The following is a 23,359-nucleotide window of genomic DNA, read 5'->3' as shown; positions in this document are numbered from 1 at the left end:
CTAAACGAGTGTCCCGGTGTGTTGTTCTCATACGCGTTTTTTGCCAGTGGAGATGAAACGTTCTAGCGCGAGCTATTGGAAAACGAGTGTCCCAGTGTTTCGGTACTGTGACCAAATGAGTATACCACGACGAACGACGACGATGGCATGAGACGCCGATAACCCGAGCCTCTAAGGGGCTTCTCCCCTAAAAGTTGCCGTTGTCCCTTTCTTCGTACCTCATGCCCACTCGGAGGATAGGCCAGGAATCGGAAAGTTTCAAGGACGGATATTCCCGCTTCGCAAAAAGGTCATCCAATAGGCCCTTCCACGTGACACAAAGGAAATTCTGAGATACTTCAAAGCAGTTTTTACGCGTAACGAGAACAAATGAATATGAGTTTACTTATACCCTTTTTTTGCCCCGCCTACAATATATCATCGTTCCATAAAGTTATTGCGGTGGCTAAGATGATTGCTGATGCAACTGATTAAAAATGATTTTGACAATTTTGGGCATTCGCAACCAAGACAACTTCGCAGCGTTTTCCCTCGTAAGCTCCATGATATATTTTAGGGTCACGAAATTATCTCCTTTATGTTCCTATTATTTTAGTTATTCAGCGAACGGAAGAGCGTGCACGGACGCTTCTTACAAGCTTTATTTATTTTTCTCTTAAACAATACGGAGAAGGCTGGCAAAAGCGCTTGTTAATATTCATGGCTCGACGACTATCGAACCCTTCACCTTTGTGTCGTCCTGAAAGCTTTCAGGAATCGCGCCGTATTTAACTAATTGTCTCGTTTAGTCAGATGAAAATGGTATTGGTTAACACTTTTTCCTAAGCTCGTCGAAACTGGCATTTCGCCATTTAAAACCCTCTTCTCGAGTACAGAGAAGCATTTCTTTCTCCGCACGTTCAGATTTGAGATTTTAGCAACTTTATTCTCCCAGATAAAACGCGTTCTCCTTTCGTCGATGGCAGTTCGCAAAAATAACAGATAAGCATGTTTTCAATCACCACATAGGTTTTCAATCCCCAACCTTGTTGTCTTGTGTGTTTAAAACTGGTTGAGTGTGCTCAATGGCCATTCATCTGCGAACAAAAAAAACTACCACAAAAATGGTCCCTTGTGCATTTGCGCTTGCAAATAGCAATTAAATCTAGGAAGTAGGGAGGGTATGGTAATGACGGCCCCAGACGTTTCGCAGCACCGTAAGCTGGCTTCGAGATTCCCATTTCGATTAGCGCTTCTGTTTTTCTTTCTGAATTGCTCTCTTGTGGAATCAAAAGCCTAAAACGTTGTTTTCGATCTGAGGAGCTCATCGCATGGCACGTTGTTTCCAGATGACGCCCTGTTTGCGAAACTACGTCGTTCTCGCGCAATTTGCTCGGGACGCGCTCGAAACAGGAAGCCGGGTGGCTGCACTCGCCGAATGTGCGTGGCATTTTGACCCCCCTTTTGCTAAGCAGTACAAACCGTTTTCTGAAGAATTGTTCATCAGCTAGGATTCAATTACCGGTATGTGTTTGCATAAATGCCTGTTTCTAAACGGTAAATGTACAAAACCATACACGGTAATGACACTTTATCACAACATAACATTCGTAATGTCAGCGTTCAACTGCAGCAATGAGGCATGCCCTACTTGAGAACTACGAATTCGTTTAGACGACCTATAGGTATTTTGAATGCGAGCGCAAATATGGTATACACGAACGATACTCATTTTTCACCTCAACGATAACAACAGACAACAGACCCGCCCCCCCCCCCCCCCCCCCCGCGCGGAAAGGAATAAAATGTGGGCTACAATGCTCATTAGCGAAACGCTTTGGCCGCCGAGCCAGCTCGCGATGAGTCCTTTTGTAAACTAGAAGATACACGTAGAAAAGAGCCATGAACATCGGCCTAATGAACTTTCAGAGAACCAAGTTAGTTGGTGTTAGTTTCGTTTCAGAGCTGTGCGCTACTAAACACGCTTAAAAATTGACATTGTGTATGTACTTTCATGTCAATGTAATACTTCTTGTGTTGTATTGTAGTGCAGTGTTGCGATAATTTTTATATTGCCAGAGTGGTCAGCTTGTTGTGGGCGCTAAACATACGGCTTTGTATCATTTGTATAGGTAAAATAAAAGTAAACCTTTATGAGAAAGAATACAAATAATTACTTGTTTGATTACGCATCGTCTAGACATCTACGTCGGATCGGCGTGGCCTGGTGGCTCCTGAAAATGAATTGGCGCTATTGCGTCGTACAAAGATTTTGCGAAAATGCGGAACCCGCCGTGGTGGCTCGGTGGCTAAGGCGTTGTGCTGCTGCGCCAATGAACACGAGTTAGATCCGGCCACGGTGGCTGCTTATGCAGCTCGCCGGCGTGCCGAGCAGTCGCACACTCCCACAGATACCCCACAGCGTCACACAACCTCTACACCGACTCCGCTTAGTGCCCTAACTGCCCCCCACAGTGCGTTGCAGTCATCAGGCATGACTCCCCTCACAGTACAGCCACTGCCACCATTCCAACCTCTAACACCATGACGGCGGAGGAGGCGGCCATTGCCCTGGCGCTTTCCCACAGCGCCCCCCCCCACCCCCCCCCCCCTTTGTCGTCTCCGACTCGCAGACAGCCGTCCGCCATTTTCTCCGGGCCAACAGCTCCCCACAATCCCTCAAAATTCTGACCACCCATCCCCTAACCGACACCTGTACCTGCTGTGGACTCCAGCCCACACCGGCGTAGGCGCTAATGAGGTGGCGAACGTACGTGCTCGTGAACTAGTAGACCGGGCCACCGCTTCATCTACGCCTACACGCGGTGCCTCTTCCGGTAGCCCCGCCGGGCTCCTGCATTACAGGGACATCACCCTTCACTACCGCCTCCTCCGGCGCCAGTATCCTTCACCATATCCCCAACTAACCCTAGACTAAGCTCACTGCCTGCGCGTCTTCCAGACCCACACTTCCCCCACCGCACTCAGCTCATTCACACCCACCCACACCTTTTTGACTCCCCAACATGACTTGCCTGGGGGGCCCTCGACATGCACTGTCATTCTTTGTGCGAGTGCCCAGCAGACCCCTTTCCACCGCTTCCTTCCCCCTTCCTCTGGGAGCAGGCGGTGCGCGACCCGGAGGTATCGAATCAAGACTTGGTGACAACCCGTGCTCTGGTGGTCGCGACGGCCCTCTGGACCGACTCGACCCCCCTCCCCTGATCCCTGAGTACCAATAAGGTTCTCTCTCTCTCTCTCTCTCTCTCTCTCTCTCTCTCTCTCTCTCTCTCTCTCTCTCTCTCTCTCTGAGATGGAGGCGAAAAGCGAAAACGCCCGTGTAACGCGATTTCCGCGCACGTTAAGAAGATCTCCAGGTGGTCAAAATTAACAAGTTGCTCTCCACTACGACGCCCCTCATAGCCTAGGAGCTACTTAGGCACGTTACAGCCCCAGAATTTGAATTTGAACTCAAATGCATAGGAAAATATTTAGCGGTATTTACCTGTGAGGTATAAAGCATAATGACGTGCAGAAATCAGCGGAAAGCAACAACGTGCTTGCGTAACATGAAAGGGGCAAATCCGCAGGAACGCCGCGGTTGCTATTGGAACAAAAAAGTGGATGAGTAAGGCGCCCGTAGGGCACCCATAAACGTGCGAACGGCCGGTACAGCGGCTCGTTTCAGTACATTGGATTGTTTGCAGTCAAGCAGGATAGCAAGAGATGGCGGGATGTGTTTGGGTGTTCTCTGGAAACGGCGCATACACACCACTGTTTGAAGTATAATTTGTAAGTAAGTAAGCCAATAAAGAACACTCGCGAAATTCAGCCTTACCACTGGCCATTTCTCGCACTCCTACGATTGGCGCAAGCACACGTAAGGAAAGTGCTTGATAATGGCGTGAAGGATGCGGGCAATGCGCGAGGGTATGTCTGAAAAAACAATATTAAACGGTATTTCTCGTGGTCTTATGTGTTGGCAATCCAAGGGAACATGTAAGTTACAGCTAATTCATGATTCTCGGATTGTGTGGCACATCGTGTGCATATTACAGGTGGGCATACTTTTGTCCTGTGTCGTATCGCAGCGTTCAATCTGTTTAATGACCAGTGAAGTCACTCGTCATTGCGAATGTATTGTATAGACTTTGCACCTTCGATTTCTTTATTCGTTCCCCTGGTTGAAGACTTTGCGTCACTTGCACCATGGGGTGACTTAACAAAGCCGAGCCCACTTTTGCGAAGCTTATAATATCGAACTCCATGAAGGTGTCAAACTGAATTCTACAATTTTCAACACCAGTTTTGGGAATGATTACCAACAAGCCGTTCGTGTTTAGGTAAGGCACCGACTTTATTCCAATTCCTCGCTCTAGGTCGCCCATATTTCCTGCTTTCGGTAATAAATATATAGCACTCTTTGTGATTATTCACGGCGACGCAACAATATTGTTTCGGCTGTTGCTTCAGCTCATATATATACCGGCTGTTATGAAGAAATCGGCAGGATCGCGCCGAGCGCCATGAGCCGAGCTAATGTTTCTAAACAAACACACGCATTTCATTCAAACAACAACACCGCGGTCACGAACGGAAAGCAAGAAAACAATATTTACAAGACTCGGAGAGTTCTAATGAGGACTTGGTGCACTTAAGTCCTCTGGTGCTGGGACGGTGGATCGAGCGGAAACGGGCTGGTGGATTCGGTGAGTCGAAGGCAAGTGACAGTCGGTCCGAAGAGCTGATGAGCTGTGTGCGCCGAGAAGCTCCAAACCGGCGTTATGGTCCCACTGCGAAGAACGGGGCGGGGTCGATGACTAGTGGCAGGAGGAGAGAGCGTAGGCCGGAAACGCGGCCTCGCTGCCCGCGATCAGCGTCACCTGCCCACAGCTCACTCGTGGGCCGAACACCGGCTGCTTCCGGCAGCGTCCAGGTCTGCCGTCGGGCCTACACTATAGTGAACTAGAATATTCTAGTTCACTGTACCTACACCACGAAGGATGGTGACTTGGACGGCAGCGCCGGAAACGAACCTCGCGCCTACACCGCGAGGGCGTCGTCTCACTACCCCCTTCCCCGAACTGCCTCTTTTTCTTCTTCTTTGTTGCTCGAACTTTCTCTTCCGCAAGCGTTCTGCCATCTGTTCGGCGGATTCGCCACGGCGCTACACCAGGCCCTTCACTACACCGGCGTTTCTGCAACCACCTCTCGTCAGAGGTGCTGTAATCGTATTTTTGAAAATCCACCGGCATTTTGAGTAGCAGCAACGCCAATGGTGCCAATGGAGACAGTTTTAGACTGGGGTATCAGAGTTACAAATGATACATAGCTGGACGGGAAAGGAAAAAACGAAAACGAATATGAGCCCCCTCATGTTTCGTTTCTTTTTTTTTTTTCCTGCTGTGTTCGTTCCACCGATAGCCTGCTTTTCGACACTATACCGGTATTTCAAACGACGCAGATATTGAGCTTTAAAACCAGGGCGCGAGCAGAACTGTCCGCGCTTGAATGGGATATTCTTGAATGGGATATTGATTGAATAGTCTTGAATGGGACAGTCTTCAATGGGATATCCATTTCTGCATTTTTTGCACTGCATACAGTAAACTGGGTTGAGAAGAACTCCAAGAGGTACAAATTGGTTCCCGTAAACACAAATGGGTCTTTACGAACGTTTTTTGCTTTCTGCACTTCACAAAAGGGCCGAATTGTTCGTCTCAACATAGTTGAGTTTCTCTTCATGGAAATCCACCTGCAGCGCTGCGCGAATTGGAATATGCTGTCATTGTTTTCTTTGAACTGTGTTTTTTGCGCGTACTTGCTACTACTTAATCTCCTATTTACGCGGTGTCATTTAGCAGAGCTTTGTGCATGCAATAATGAAGCGGTGATCTTATCGGACGTAAATTCTGTTCATTTCTGGCCTGACTGGTGATGAGCCTCAATAGTGGATATAGTGCTTCTGCTTCGGGACGCACGTTCGGTATCAGCAATCCGCCGGGATCAGGTTTGTCTGCAGTGAACGAAATATTTGATATACCTTCTGACATACCTCCCCGCTCCCAGCTTTTCCTATTGTTTGCCTCCCCATGGAATTTTCGGGCTGCTTTCTTCCGATAACGGTGATAAAAATTTAATCACAAACTTCAAATAGATGATGGATGAAGAGGCGTCTTGAATAGTGAATAGTGAAGAGGCGTCTTGGCGTGGGGAAAAATGAGATGTATGCACTTAATGACAAGCAAGCCAATGTCATCCCAAATAGGGGTAAAATAGTCAAAGTAGCCGAGGAGTTCCATACGGATCTGTACAGTAGCCGGGATATCTAGGATAATGCGGAACAAGAAAGTAGTTCAGAGGAGATAAACAACCCACCAGTGAGGGCAGAAGAAGTAAGGAAGGCTTTGAAAGAAATGAAAGGGGAAGAGCACCTCGTGAGGATCAGATAACAGCAGACCTCTTGAAGGATGGCGGAGAAATTGTACTTGAGAAACTGGAAAACCTGTATACGCAATGCCTTATGACCGCAAGTGTACCGGAATCTCGGAAGAACGCGAATTTAATTTTAATCCATAAAAAAGGTGACATGAAGGACTTGAAAAATTACAGGCCGATCAGCTTACTGTCCGTCGTCTACAAGGTAATCACCAAGGTAATCGCTAACAGAATTTCTGCAACCTTATATTTCAATCGACCCAAAGAACAAGTCGGGTTTCCTAAGGGCTATTTAAAAATGTACCACATTCACACGATCAATCAGGTGATAGAGAAGTGCGCTGAGTATACTGAACCTCTATATATAGCCTTCATAGATCAAGAGAAAGCATTTGACTCGGTAGAAACCTCAGCAGTCATTCAGGCCTTACGGAACCAGGGTGTAGATGAGCATTATGTAAGAATACTAGTGGATATCTACAATGGGTCCACAGCTACCATCATACTCCATAAGGAGAGCAGTAAAATACCTATAAGGAAGGGCTTCAGACGAGGAGACACAATCTCCCCAATGTTATTCACAGCATGTTTACAAGAAGTATTCAGAACATTGGATTGGGAACAAGGTTGGAGTAAGGGTTAATGGAGAATACCTGAGAAACCACAGATTTGCTGATGACGTTGCCTTGTTAAGTACCTCGGGGGGAGAAATTGCAAAGCATGCTTACCGCACTGGCCAAACAGAGTAGAACTGTGAGGCTGAAAATTAATATGCAGAAAACATAAGTAATCATCAATAACCTCGGGACAGCACAGCGGTTTGAGATAGGTTGCGAGGCCGTGAAAGTAGTAAGCGAATATATCTACTTAGGCCAAATTGTGAACCCGGATCCCAACCATCAGGCAGAGATAATTCGAAGGATAAGAATGCGGTGGAGTGCATTCGGCAGGCATTCTCAGATAATGAATGGCAGCCTACCATTGTCCCTTAAGAAGAAAGTGTATGACAGCTGTATCTAAACGGTACACACCTACGGGCCAGAAATTTGGAGGCTGACTAAAACGTTCAACTTAAACTGAGGACGACTCAGCGCGCAATGGAACGGAAGATGATAGGTGTAACATTAAGAGACAAGAAGAAAGCGGAGTGCGTCAGGGAACAAACGCGTGTTAAGGACATATCAGTAGAAATTAAGAAGAAGAAATGGACGTGGGCAGGGCATGTAATGCGAAGGCAAGATAACCGTTGGCCATTGAGGGTAACAGAGTGGATCCCCAGAGAAAGCAAGCGTTGCAGGGGGCGGCAGAAAGTTAGAAGGGCAGATGTGATCTAGAAGTTTTCGGGGATAAATTGGTCGCAGACATCACAGGGCCGGGGTAATGGGAGAATAACGGGAGAGGCCTTTACCCTTCAGTGGGCGTAGATGGGCTTGTGATGAAGATGATGATGATGATGGTGGTGGTGGTGGTGGTATTACGAAAAACAGATGAAGCACTTGCGACAGCCAAGCCGCCTGCCGGAGCGTCCTTACGGCGTCACAATATTTTGGTTTTGCTATTGGCGGCCGTCGACCAAAATACCTGGAAACATAACTTTGTGATTGTAAGGACGTTTGTGGTTCCATTTGATCATATCTGCTGAGTTAACGTACTCATAACTACTTTTTTAAACGTGGTCCATACTGCGCCACTGCGGCCCATGATACATCATTGTAGAACAAAATTTGAAGTGTTTTTATATATCTTTGGTTTTCTCTGATAAAAACGCGTTTCGTTCCTGCAATGGAGCTGAATGAGATACCTAACTCTATTTCATTTCCTTTCTATTTTTTATAGTTCTATTCTTTTTCATGGCCCCTTTGAAGTTTAGTGCGAAGCCCTTTAATTTTTTTTTTACTTTTGCAGTGAGTTTGCTAATCTGCAGATGGGTGTATTTTTGAGCGTATGTCCCTGTGTGTGCAATCAGTCATCCAGTGTTACATGTATTCACAGAGCAGCACAGAACTGGAGAGGTGTAAGGGCTGTTACGAATCGGCCAGCGCCGCCGTACTTTCCCGCAGCACTCCACGGCTGTGCGGCGAAGCTACCTCGTGGGCCTTTCTGCCGTCAGGCGCAATCATGTCGGTGACAAGTTGCGACAAGCCGCGTCAGACGCTTCGCTTTGGGCGCATTTCAAAACTTCGGCGGCTGCCGGCGAGGCTCGTCTCCACGCTCTTCAAGGACACAGAGGCCCCGTCGATCGCAACAGAGTCCTCCTCTCTCCCCTCTCTCGGACTCAACGTGCGCGCAGGCTACCGACGACTAACAAACAGTGAAAAGAGCGTTGTGTGTGTCTGTGACGTTCGTGGCGTGTTGCCGCTTGTTGCGTTTGACCGTTACCGCTTTTGGGTATAAATAGACCCCCGCAAGCGATGTAAACCATTCCTGTTAGAGCAGCGAATTGATGTTGTCGCTCTGCTCGAGTCCTGTATCGTAACCTCGCACGTCGGGGCATTGTTCTTTGGCTTCGGCTCACCTCTCGCTATGAAGTAAACAGTTACGTTAGCCTAGGGCTTCTGGACTTCTTCACGGCTGCAACAGCGGCTGGCCGCTCGCATCATACACGTTACCACTCGTATGTCGGAGGCCACGGAGCTCGGATCGGGTGCCCCCACTCGGTCGCAACAGGGCTAACGCTTTCACCGAAATTTAACTGATGTTAGACGTAGTGTTACGAATGATGGTCTAAAGACGTCCATATGTACTCGGAGCTTGATGTAGGACAAGTTGGACGTTGCTTGTGACGTCCTGATTCTAGCACATAGCACTGAAACTTTATGGAGACGGAATGATGCTTCAAATTTTTAAATATACTAAATACCACGGTCAGTCTTTGTTAATCTGGCTACCAGAGCGCGGTGGAGCATTCTGATTTGAGAGAGAAAGCGAGGCCATGTTTACTACCTTATATACTGGGACATTTTAAAGCGAAAGCTTTCATAGTGAGACCGACGGCGTCCTGTCAAAAAACTAATTCATTTTCCCATAGACCGGTTCGTCGACACAAAAACTCTGATAAGATGTCTGGACACACGGCGCGTGAGTGAAGCCGGAATTCCATTGTGTCAGAACGGCTACGAAAATATTGCCAAAAGGGAACGGCTGTATATAAGGCAATGCACGCATCGATCATGAAGAAGTAGTATAATAGTGTACCATTATCTCATAAACCACGTATCGGTATGCATTTAGATCTTTCATAGATGTGCTACATAGTGAGCAAAAAATCGTCGCATGGGTTCATTCTCTGTTTGCGATTTTGTGCTTTTCATGTTTTGACGATGCACACACTTCCAGAGAAGGTCAGACAGCTTTCGTCCTACTGCCAACTTTCTTCAGGAAGCGATGCGGAAGTTTTTTGTTGTTTAGGGATTCCGGCGGGAGGTAACCGGCGCATTTTGAATTCGAGCAACAAATGCGCGTTGTTGGAAGGGGACGAGAAGAAAGCAGAGACAAGCCACTCCAGCAATTTTATTCAGAGTATCGGCTTGCCAACTAGTTTTCTCAGAAAAAAAAATCATCATTATCATCATCATCATCACCAGCCAATCTACGCCCACTGCAGGGCAGAGGCCTCTCCCATTAATCTCGAATTACCCCGGTCCTGTGCTAACTGCGACCACTTTCTCCCCGCAAACTTCTTGATCTCATCTGCCCATCTAACTTTCTGCCGCCCCCTCGAACGCTTGCCATCTCTAGGAATCCATTCTGTTACCCTTAGTCACCAACGGTTATCGTGCCTTCGGATTACGTGCCCTGCCCACGTCCATTCTTGTTCCTAATTTCTACTACTATGTCCTTAACACGCGTCTGTTCTGTGACCTTAACACGCGTTTGTTCTCTGACCCTCTCCGCTCTCTTCTTGTCCCTTAATGTTACACCTATCATCTTCCGCTCCATTGCCCGCTGATTAGTTCTCAATTTAAGTTGAATACTCTTAGTGAGCCTCCACGTTTCTGCCCCGGAGGTGAGCACCGGTAAGATGCAGCTGTCATACACTTTCTTCTTCAGGGACAATGGTAGGCTGCCATTCATTATCGGAGAATGTCTGCCGTATGCACTCAACCCCATTCTTATCCTTGTAATTATCCCTGCCTAGTGGTTAGGATCCGGGGTCACAACTTGGCCTAAGTAGATATATCAGAAATACATCTTCGCATATCAGATTTCCTATGCGTTGGTTTTCTGTACAGCATGATTGTTGAGCGCTTGTTTCATTTGTCCCTTCAAAGTTCCTTTCTACGGTGTTCATTATTCACTTAAGGTATTTTTTTTACCGTATTTTTTAACAGCCCCTTGGTCAAAGTGTTTCTCCTTCGTCGTCATCGCAGTCGTTAATTTAGACCGAAAATATGATGATGATAATGTTTATTTCCGCCTTGTAGATACAGACAGGGTAAACTGCAGAAAAAAATCTGTCTAAAGCAGCATGACGAAGCCGCAGCTCCCTCAATTAGCGGCAGTTAGACAGCGCAACAAAAGAAGCACAATTGCAATCAGGATACATTGGTGAAAGGGGCACACATTGCCTCATCTAAAAATAAAATATACAAAAAAACTGCTACATAGTTACATGTGGAGTATAATTTCGTCGCGTGTACAGTAGCACAAATAGCAATAAAAAATTTCACATTTTCGCAGATATTCTACGTAATTTACGAAATGAGCATGTAGATAAACTGAAACTCTCAATAACGTATCTATTTAAAAGGGATGAAAGTGTGTGTCACACAAGTGCCTTTCCGGAGTTTGTTCGTGCCGTAGGCACCATCGATTGTTCCCTTTGCCTAGTGGGGTATAACCAGTTCATTTGACGTAGGTCAGCAAGATTTAGGATGTAATTATGTTCCTAGATGTTTCTACTTTAAATTAAGCGCTGAGACGATGTTCGTATAGGTTCCAAATTTTGATCACGCCAGCCTGAAGAAAAAGAGCAGAACTTGGTGATACATAGGGGATATTATACACCGCACCAACTTTTTTTGTAAAATAAAAGGCGAGTCTCACAAGAACGTGTAGCTGTGCCCCACACTAAATGGCAGTAATTAAGATGGGAATAAAAAAGAGTATTGTGAAGTAACAGTTTCATGAATTTTGGGAGAAAGTATCTAACACGTCTAACAATACCGGTAGTCTGAGCTAGTTTTCCTATCACGTTGTTCACGTGATTTTCCCACGTCACAGAGGCAGAAAAGACGGCACCAAGGCACTCAGAGCTATCAACAATTTCTATGGGTCGTGAATTTAGAGTAATAACATCATGAATAGGAAATTGTTTGTTTTTAGGTCGAAATATCACGCCTTTGGTTTTGTTTTCGTTTACACGCGTATAATTTGCCTGAGACCATTTCTCCAACGATTTCAATGTGTTATTGCATGTGCGAATTAGTTCATTTAGGTTTTGAGCTGGAAAATAGATGCTGATTTATCAGGTCGAAGGCTTTTTAATAGTCTATGAAAATACCTATAACGATATTCTTACTTTCGAATGGCGTAAGAATGTACTTTTTATGCTCGAGGAGAGCTAGGTCCGTCGATTTGTTTTTACAGAAACCAAACTGATTTGGGATAAGTAGGTTATGCTTGGTAATACATTTTTATAGTCGGGAGTGCAACATTTTTTCCAATGGTTTATAAAAAATGAGAAGAATTGACACAGGCCTATAGTTTCCTAAATTATTACGGTCACCTTTTTTATAACGGACCGACAGTTATAAGAACCGAGACATTTTTATGGACGACATAAAAATGCGATTCCAATCTCCCTGGTACTGTCACTCTTTTTCGGGTTGACGAGGAGCGGGGGATACGCTATTGACTCTCTCGAGAGGCTGGACGACAGTCTCTGCCTTTTTCAAGTTCAGCCATTGACCAATTGCTGTGGTTCCGCAATCTAATCAGGGTTAGCTTCACTGAACGTAATTTGGTTAGACGTCAACTTACTTCTATTTTTTTGGAATTGATCGTCGGATATCCCAAATGCGAAAGACTGGGAACAGTCAATCCTGCCTAGGTCACCATTAAACGAGACGCCTGCTCTTTCTCAACTTCATTCCACTTTGCACACACAATCAGCGTTCGTGAGTCACCCTAACAATTTCGAGTCTTCTTTAACTCTGAATGCTTGAAGGCTCCGAAGAACTGACCATTAAGCCTTTCCTCCATGTATTTGGCCGACTGGTCTAGATCAAGGTAACCATTTATGTACGTCGGACAAATATTTCATAATTTCATGCAGTTTTTAATCGAAAAATCTAAAAGCAGGTGACGCGCAATCCATGTTCGAGAAACCACACCAGTGAAAGGCACAATGAAATAAGCAAGACGAGAAAGTTCTCTAAGAGACAAGAGCTGACGAATTTATAGTCGGTCATTGCAGCACTTAAGCCCCCTCTCACCATCTGGTGAGCACTATCTGAGCCAGCCTGGTATTTTCAGTTCGATTTCCTCTCTTTCTTGTTTTTTTTTCTTTTCAGGGGACTCCACACGCCGCCATGCATACGTCCATTTAAAAAATGGACGACAAAAGGCAACAACAATCTTGCGTAAATTTCAGGGCATAATACGATTGCTGCACGTGAAATTTTACGGAATCACTGCGGGGCGCCTGTTTGAAGCAATCTTGTTGCGCAATTCTGTGGGAAACCGTTGGCGAAATCACCTCCACTTGGTAGTTCACAACTCCATTACGCAAAAAGCGGGGTGAGGGGCAGAGGCGTTGCACACGTGTCCGGAATTAAATGGCCCGTAAAACGTGCTTACCAGTAAAGGCAATAAATCGGCCCCAGCTCTTCGTGCGCCATTAGAAAGTACGACGTACGTAAGAGAAGGACTTTTCGCCCAAAAAACGGCGATCCGCTATACTATAGAACCGATCCGAGCGAGACTGCTCGCAACTGAAAGCGGAATTGACGCTCAAACCAAGCATGGCTGTGGATTTTAAAGTAAGCGGCGCCCCTCGCATTTTTTGCACGCACCATAGAATAACAGTTGTCTACAGAACCTTTACGAAACAGCGCGAGTTTCTGCGCGTTTGACTGAAAGTTCATAACACCGATTTATTCCAGAAAAAAAACTAACGAAATTGCTTCTTTGCCTCGCCTCTCACCCAAACATAGGCTCGCTCGGCTTAGATAAAGTGAAACAGGAACTGAACCACAGTGTCTAATTTTTCAACGATTCATTTTGTAATCCGAAATTGCTCCTGCGCAATAAACCAATTCAGCCACTGCGTGTCCAGTTAGGTGACTGTCGTGCTAATACCAATAAGAAATCTCAGCGGTGTACTACACCGCTTTCTTAACGCTTATATTTGGGTATAGGTTGTTCATTGAAAGGGTTAACATGATCACCAGAAGCTTGGCGTTCTTGTATTTCCTTCACGCTAATAACCGCTTAGGCCATGCCCGCCCAAAGCTCGATCGCATCACTACTCCTCCGATTCCTAAAGGCATGGCCGCAATTCCATTACGCTCTCCGAGTTCATTTGCACGGTTGGCCTGGTGTGCGGCCTTTGACATTAAATATACTAACAAAAACGAATTCACTTGCCTCAGCTAAAATGCGCCAGTGCAAGAGCTGCTTAATATGCTCATGTGCACAGACCAAGGGAGGGCGATTATCTGTGATACCCCTTAATTGAGGTTGCTCGTGTGTTTGGAGCCGCACGGTCTTTTTGTGTGTTTGTGTGGCTCGTTGTCAGTTCGGAGCGACCATAGCGGGCGCTTTTCTTCCTGCTGATGACGTTGCAGCAAGCATTACGTTGCGAGCGCTTGGTTTAGCGTCGATTGGAATATATTAAAACAAAAATATGATGCACTGCCCTAGTTCTTTCTTGGTGCAGGCAATGGTAGGTAATACAGCACACGTATGGAATTGGCCTGAACTCGTATTTCGAAGCTGAAACTAGGGTTTTATGCAGTGTACCTAGGAATCCTTGTATCCTAAAGAAATGTTATGTCCAAGTGACTTTGGAGTCGCCTTCACGACTTTACACAAATGCGTTGCTAGGATGATATTTTTAGGGAAATACAGGCGGTCTTACCAAAATAGAAGGGCCCAAAGGTTTTTTCAAGTACGCCCATACGACCCCATGTATCCAAAGAGAACTTTCAAAAAGCATCTGTATGGTTGTTTTGTGTAGTTGCTAACCCTCAAGGTTTTCCAAGCCAGCTGCTGCTTCATGCCTTCATTACACAGTGGAGTTATCGTTTTCGAGGTCACTTGCGGTAGAGTTGCACTTATGGTGATCTCATTCGCCACGTGGGGTGGAGGAGGTATGATTGATACGTTAGGGGCTGGCCGATCACCGCTTCGAAGGTACGCACAATCATACCCATTTGAGAGTAAGGTCGTTCTCGTAGCCGTGTGAGGAGGGCGCCTCCGTTTGGATCCCGCTCGACGTGATTGAGGGCTCGCTGTAGGGAAGGAGTACGAGGAGCCAGTCACCGGCTTCAGCAAGAGTACCCGCGCATTGCGACAAGCGTGGCAATCCTAGAGCGGTTCAAACTGCATTCCTGATCTTGGTCACGAGTTTCCTCCACCGTGTTGGCTTGACGGTGACAAGGGGCATAGCGTAGAGGACTGCGGAGCACACCATAGTATCGTAAATTTGCAGTGCCCAGGTGTGTGAACACTGACGCCCCTTGGCCAAGAGTTGACTGATGGCTTCCCAGGTCAGGCGATGGTCAATAGTAAGTCCAAGATATCTGACCTGGGTCTTCCAACGGAGGTAGGAGCTGTTTACTTCCAAAGGGATGATTCGATACCGTGCTGTGGTGTTGCGGAATATCATAGCTTCTGACTTGGTAGTGGAAAACCGCAGTCCGATTGCAGGGATACACTCCGAAATGGCATCAAGCGCTCTTTGTAGAGATCTCCTGATTTGGCTGCTCTGACGCTTTGGTCCCCGGGTCCAAAGTGCAACATCGTCAGAATAAGCGGAAATGCATGCGCTGTGTTCTAGTTCTGTTGGTACGCTGTCAGGCAGGCAAAGCAATGCGTGTACCATGTACAGTACACGTTTAATTGGTCACCACATTGGGCTTGGGCTACAGTCTAACTAGCAAACGGCTGTTTTTCAAGAATGGAGCACTGCCATGAACGCTCAGAGGCTTGAACACTGCGGGCCTGGCCAGGCTCCCAGCAGGGCGTCTTCAGAGAGCGCCCGATCGTCTGAACGGCCCAACGACGTGAATAACTTTCCAAGGGGATACGCGTAGCAGGGACATTTGCACGGGACATGTTCAATAGTCTGTGGAATGGGACGTGATTAATCGTCAGGGTCACTCGCATCACCGATGAGGGGTCGTTAGCGAATGCTAAGGCCGAATATATGCCCGATGGCATGCTCATATTTTTCCAGTCGCGGGTTTTTGCCAAAGTTGGTTACAGCGGCCGTTAAGAGACCATGGCCTATTCCCCATTACACATTGGCTTTGAAGCCAACACACCACCCAGACATATGTTCGCACATTACACACGTAAGGAACCTAAATTTTCCATTTTCTGGCCAAGATCGGTTTCTAATATCCGTTTAAACTAAAACCTGTAATCGAATTTTGTTAACTCCCAAACGGGCATGGTGACAATATTCCTGCCAGTGCTGGGGCTCTAGTGGAACACGTGGTGACCGTTCCCCTACGCCATTTTCGGTTCACCGTTAGGTACAAGTCGCTGCGATCGCACTTATTCATTGTACGTTTCCGGTGAGATGCAGAACGCTAATAAACGTCTCGATATTTTACGCCGCGTCCCAAATACGAGCGAAAATTTATAAAACCAACCTTGTTTATGGAACGAATGCGGAGTGCTGTGCCAGAAGAACATTTTACAGTAAAAAAATGTCACGCCTCTCGCGGAAATCTCGCCACTGCTTGGCCCAATATACGACTACGTGGAGGGACTTGCGGGCTTGCACCCACAATAAAACGAAATCTCACTTCCGCTACTGCAACTTTAGAACGGCCGCTCGTGAAGCTGTTCGCAGGGTGATGGCCAAAGCGGCCAGGCCCAGGGCGATGTCGAGAGCCTGGCCGTTTCGGGGCACATTAAAACAGAAATCGCGGAGGTTTTCTTCACGACAATTGTTGGCGTAAAGAAAGCTTTTTGTCGCATACCACGCAAAGCTATACTCCTGTGTTATTTTATGTATGCTGTTACTAACGATTATGCTAAGCATAATGCATTAGAAAACTCGCCTCTCCGAGCGTTTAGTGCAGTGCTACGTTTCTTTCCTGAGAAAAGTAACGATTCAAAGTATCCTCGTACAGCAATGACAGGATTGTTAGCGGCTCCTTTCGACATGAAGAAAAATACCTTACAAAGCTTATGCCTACCGCTTCCTTCTTTTTGGCCCGTATCTGCGCGTTGTAAGTCGCGCGAAAGCAATGCCATCTTTGATTTCGCCGAATCGATCATGCAGAATATACGCCCATGCGTCTCTTTTATTGTCGGTCTTTGTGATAATTGGGTGGGTGTCTTGTTCACTTAGGGCAATATTCCGGATGACAAATTGGACGCCTGACGACCAGCGGGATTCAGTTCCAACGGGGGCTATACGCAGCGCTAGGCATCGCGCTGCTTACCGGAAGGCTCCTTTGGGTCGCGATAAGTTATTGCACGGGCAAATCTGCACCTATGTTTGTCTCCTGCATGCAAAAGCAGAGTTCTCTTTTTAGAGGTCATCGCTTCCAACTGCGGTTAAAGAAGCCATGAAGACAAAATATAAGTTTGTTCTTTTTGAAAGAACTAGATTCTTTAGCTCTATTCCAGGTTAAGGCTATGTTCAGACTACCAACGCAAAAGCGGTATCGTGAGCTATGGACGTAAAAAAAAGGCGAGTCAGGCAGTTCGGTTGGCTGAGACGTAAAATGACATCATTCTTTAAAGATATTACGACAGTCGCACCAGCAGTCTGAACCCGGCCTAAGGCGTTTTCTAACTGAAACAACGCCGGAAACATCGAACATTTTGAATTTCGCGCTATGGAGACGTAATAGGGGCAAGACTGAAGTGCTAAGGACCGGCGTTAAATATTTAGTTATCTGTGTTTTTAACTGCACATTAGCATTCGAGTGATACGATGAAACGGAACTGTAGTTCCCACTACAGTCTCCCAGACATGTTTTTATTTGGCAGTGACTTATTTGGCGGTGACTTGACATTCTATCGCGTCAACAAAGTGCGCAAAAGTGGCTAGGAAGTCGCCACTGTTGCATATGCTTTCTGTGATACATCGATTATTTCTTGAAGTCGGCAATAAAATGTTTATGGTTCTTATTGGGTCAAACCTGTGTTGTTATCGAATCAAACTTGTATTTTGTTTTCATGGCCTCTTTAAATACAGTGACCATGTTGAAATTGCGTGATCGTTAATGGTTTCAATCGGTTCGCCATAGTACCACGACAGTCTCTTTCAGCTTTTCTGATTTTATTGCTTTGTAATGTTGAGACTGACGCCAATTTTGTTACAACTCTGCCACTTTTTTCCACACACCTATGTCTTAAATACTATGTCTTAAATAGCATTTCAAAAATATGAGGCCCAAGTGCCGTTGCTCTTGTGCGTTTATTGCTATATAATTTCCCGATCCCTGCTTCGCTCAGTTTATATTGGGTTTGTTGTGATGCAAAGCTGATAGAAAAATATTGTTTATTACGTTAGGTCAGGTTATTAAACCTCATTCAACCCTTCACCATCACTGATTTTCTGATCTCATTAATTTTTTTCCACGGGTACATCTTTGCGGTGTGCGCTTTCTTTTTTTGCAAAGTGATTCCATGATTTGGTTTCATAGGAGCTTGCTTTGCTCGTGTTCTCTGCATGTATTACTCTTGTTGCCGAAATGCCCCCACAGGCTCACTAAAACGTTAAAAGTAATCGTTTCACGAGCGGTTAAAAGCGAATAAACCGTTATTTTTATTATGGTTGACTGCTTGCGGAACAAGATAAATAGAAATTAGAGTCAATCTACTACGTGAAGCAGGATAGCCAGTGAAGATGCACAGAACACACATCCCACACATGAGCAAAGAACATAATCGCATTAACCTTTCTGATGGTATGATACACTTTGTCATGGCTTTTTAAATAGAGGGGGGGGGGGGGGACAGTGAAAGACCGGGTGTCGAAATTGTGGCGCACGTTAAAGCTCCTGGTATTGTAAGAAGTAATCGAGAGGCTTTTACTGAGGCGCGCATCAAAGACCAGCTCTAGCTTCGGCAGGTTAAACACCGTATTTTTTTTTATTTTAGTTGTTGCAGCCCTCCGGGCTGCCGGCACATGCAATAATTGGGGCACTTTGCAGAAAAATGACGAAACTGGAGTGTAACAAAAGCACACATGTAGCCTTGCAGTTGGCGTTTTCACACCTGTGTGCTCGTGACAAAAAGTAATTAAATATCAGCACAGTAATTCCCTGCCACGCATATTTTTAAGGCAGCACATGAGAGATCACGCACCGCCAAGGAGGTTGTATAGAACTTCTGGAGTGGAGATGGTGCTCGAAAACTGACGCCGACGGCCTCCATCTTGCCATGGGTAGAAAACTCGTTCCGCGGTACCAGACGCATTGCATTCGCCGCATAATGTACTTGTTTTTGCGGCAAGTTACGTTATATTTTTGCTTCCGTTCTTTTTTTGTTTTCTTTTGTTTTGTTTTGCAAGTTGATTCTCTCATGCGGCTACCTTCAAACGCACCGAGCTTTTCTTGCGCGCGTTCATTTCGCCGCATGTGGTTTCGGTTATGCTCCCCTCTCCGTGTTTCTAGAATTAAGCGCTTCGCAAGTCGCCCGTGCGTGCGCCGGGGGCGCACACATGTGGTAATTATTTACATTCTTGGGCGCTAACAACTAAAATAAATAGTAGACACAACGACATTTTTTTCTGCCCCATGTGTCGTTCTTCCGAGTTCTCTCTTGCCAAAGAGCAGAATTCGTGTTCGTTCGATCCTCGTTCGCGGATGGATGCTCCAAAGGTGTAGAAAGCAGAAATGGTCTGCTCGTGCGTCGCGTTCGGCTGCGCTAATCGCGCGAAGAAGGCGTCGGGGATCACCTTTCATCTGTAAGTACTGAGGGTATCTGTTTGTTTTGGGTTTCGAGGGCATTACTAGTATTATAACGTTATGAGTGCACATTTGCCCGCCGTTTGTGCGTGATGTAAAGGGAAAATTTGCCGTAGCACCTGCCGTCCGCTTATTGAGCATACCGTACGCGCTTGTTTGCGCAGATATGCGAATGTTTTCGCTTGTAGTTGTGGTGGTCTTGTAGTCGCTTGGCGGCGCGAAATCACATGTTTGTAACTATGTGGGGCGCAAATTGTTTTTCCGCACTAATTTAAATGCAGAGTATTGCTAAGGCAGTTACCGTCAAAAATCAAGGCACTCTTGTTTAATACATTTCCTTTACATCCGGCCATACGTGAATACACTGACGTTTCTCGTTAGCGCTTCTTCGTAGAAGTCTTTGATGCACCGCAATGCTCTCCCGCGTTCTTCGTCCGCGTGATTTTGTTATCAATAGCACGCTGCTCGCGAGCGCGGTCAACGAGGTTGTGAATGTGATTGAGTAACCTCCTGCGAGTAGTTTTCTTATCAATAGCACGCTACTATCGTGCCAACGTGTGCGGTTAATGTAGTCGTGCATCCAATTAAGTAACCATCTGGATTTGAAAAATAAAGTCAATGGGAGTCCCATGCCTTCTGTAAAGTGCACGCGGAATGAAAAAACCTGCTTTAATGTGCTTCAGTGTGTGCCAAATCCATTTCGCAAAATACGATTGAAAAGCTGGAAATAGACCCGCCGCGTTGGCTCAGTGGCTAATGCACGTGCTGCTCATCCCTAGAACGCGGGTTCGATTCCCTGCCGCGGCAGCCGCTTTTCTGGTGAAGGCGAAAAGCGCAAACTACTGTGTGAACGAGATTTCGGTGCACGTTAAAGATTCTCCAGGTGGTCAAAATTAATCCGGAGCCCTCCACTACGGCGGGCCTCATCGCCTGCGTTGCGTCAGCGCGTTAAACCCCACAATGAATCAATCAATCAACCAATCAATCAATCAAAAGCTCGTGCTCAATTTGGTCTTCGGCAAGGGCAAAACTGGGCATGTTGTTTAAACCAGAAAACGTGCATTTGCACTACATATAAAGATTGCAATATCTTGATGGATATGATTCTTGCAGTACTGCTTAAAAACCATTCGAACCGCTACTGCATTATTATTTATTAATTATTAATGAATAAGCATTCATTAATCCTAGCCACGCCGCTAAAAGAAACAAGCGTCAAATAATCGCGCTTTCGCGTGTCCCGCACTTCCAGCGTGAAATCACGGGTAATAGTAACCTTATATAACGCGGAATCTCTTGCCATGGCGCGCAACATGAGGTAATTTTAATGTTAAGGGGGCGGTCTATAGCCTTAGCTATACCGAATAAACGTTTATTGAAATAAAATCAGGGGTGGTGCCTTTAGCATAGCGCTGCGCGTTTTCCCGCATCGACAGCTCTGTTGACCACAGTAAGATATACACAGGCGAACTCGCTGCTTGAACCATATCTTTCGTCAAAACCTTACGCGTAAGGCAAAATTCAGTCTGCCCTCAAATATCGTAATCGATATACTAGCTTACCATCGTTTTCTCCCTTGTAAAGCCAAAAAAACGCGACCGCGCTTCAGCGTCCCTGCCGGCGCAGCACCTTTTCTACCCACGGCAATATGGCCGCCGACCGGTTCGCCCGGCTTCACCTCCCCGCGTTGCCCGCTATGGGCGGCCTCCACTCCAGAAGTTTTATACAACCTCCTTGCGCACCGCCTACGTGCCGCCTGTAACAGCTAATCATCACGCTGCACGACAGCAGGACGCAATTTACGCACTGCTGATTTCAACGACACGGTGGCAGGCGGCGGGCTCGGTCGTGTCGGTAGTGCTACGTCACTTGTAATCTCCGCTCATTTGGGACCTCGGCTTCTCTAATAACTCAAAGAGCGGGTTATCTATACTGATTGTGCATATACGCGTGTGGCTCCCCCCCCCTCTCTCCTGTACGCATGGGAAAAAGTGATCTGGTACACGTCCTTAACATGCCATGAAGTTCTACGTCTGGTTCTGACAATATCATTCTTGGCATACAATCATCAAAGATACTCTTACGCGAGCAGCGTCGTGCTTGGTGCGAAATGAAACTGTTTCCCACTTCTTGCCTCATTTGTGACTCTTAGGGAAGGAAGTGTGACTCTCAGGGGATAAAAGATAATAAGAAAGTTTGAAGAAACCAATAACGCAAATAAAAACAGACCCGACAGACAGACAGCCAGACAGCTACACACAAGAGCATTACTGTTAATTCAATTTCATTGTTTGTTCCACTAACCTGAGGTACACACCAGCCAAGCCTAGTCCTGCACGTTATACGAAACTTTTGAAATGAAATGCGCTGCCCTCGGTGACTTAGATGAAAAGTAGGTCTACGAAATATGGGGTTATATGTTCCTTTTACTGGAGGAACACGCAGATTCCTCTTCGAAGTGAAACCAAGCTTTTTAGGCAGCGAAGTGAATAAATACGGAGGCTGCGCCAATAAGAAAAAGTTCAAGATGCTGCAAGTTTCCCAAAGACGCTAGTCCGCTGAAATGAAGCAAGACGCTTGCCGACGTGAGGAGTTGTCGAGAAGGTAAATGCTCGCGGCTGCCTAGGAAGCTCGTGTGGGAGAGGGGCTTCGTTCATAGAATACTTTTCCGCTGCTCGCTTGGTCGGTTTCGCTAGGTGGTGGTCTAGAAAATTGAGTTTTCTCTTGCGTGCGGCTTTTCCTGCTTTGAAAAACACTGCAGTGAGTAGCTGGCGCCTGTTTGTAAAGAACGGCTAGCCATTTCTTGTGTTTTCTCGCTCGACTCGAAACAGTTTGGGATCTGAAAGACGGCGGGAATTCAATATCGGAGAACTTCACGCCTCGATGTGTTCAAGAAAAGTTTGAAACATTTGTTATCTCCCTTTCGAAATCCTTGGCAAAGAGGAGCGCGTCCTAAAAGTACGTGCGTAAACACGCACACGCTCACGGGCGAAAGAGAGTGTGGAGGGCTCCTTGAATCCTTGAGGTGCATACGAAAAAGGCCCAACTCATCTATCAGCCACTTCGTCGAGTCCACACACAACAGAAGTGGTTTTTGTTAGTTTGTCTACGAAGCAGAAATTATAAAGTTTGCGCCATTTGGAACGGAAGAGAACAAATGGCGCAATTAGGAGCGCAGAAAAAGGTCGGTACACAGCTGGGGCAGTATTCTTGTATTTGCACGTTTTCGAAACGTCAGTTTTGTGTCCCTTTCATCGTGACGTACTTCCGGTTAAGCAGTGGGCCTTTGATAATACCGTAACTGATTTTGCAAACGCATTTTAAAGAACTGAAGCCGTGCCAGGCTATCTTTTACAGGTTTATTTGAATGTGTTCTGAAAATCGAAACGCGATGAGATTTTTGTGACGACATTGGAAATTTAACCCCAACGGGACAACGTCCAAAAATGGCAGCTGGAGCCAGCTGGCTCCTGAGACAGTAAAGTGTAAACAATGCTACGGCTACGCAGTTTTTTTTTTTTGTTTTGTGGTTGTTGCCCGTTATGAGGTCGGTGACAATGACCGTGCATCAAGATAACCCTCCCGTTACGTATTTCGGCATCGGCGCACTTGGGGCGTGCTGGCGCGAGCTTTTCGAAAAGCCTCTAATGTTTCGTTACACCACTGAAGTTTTGGTGGTGCTTACCGAGTGAAAAGATGGATAAGTTGTGGGGAGTTTCGTTTATTAACGACGTACCTGTTGCACCTGAAGTCTACGAATGTTATGCTGGTATGGGTAATCGTCAAGAACAAAAGGTTGTAATTTTCATGCCGAGCTCTTTTGTAATTTTAGCCGTCTG

This window comes from Haemaphysalis longicornis, unplaced genomic scaffold (assembly GCF_048455015.1).
Source record: "Haemaphysalis longicornis isolate Haplotype H1 unplaced genomic scaffold, Haemaphysalis longicornis Haplotype H1 scaffold_2, whole genome shotgun sequence".
NCBI classification, from domain to species: Eukaryota; Metazoa; Arthropoda; class Arachnida; order Ixodida; family Ixodidae; genus Haemaphysalis; species Haemaphysalis longicornis.
The sequence above is the reverse complement of the archived record's forward strand: the minus strand, read 5'-3'. Positions refer to the sequence as shown.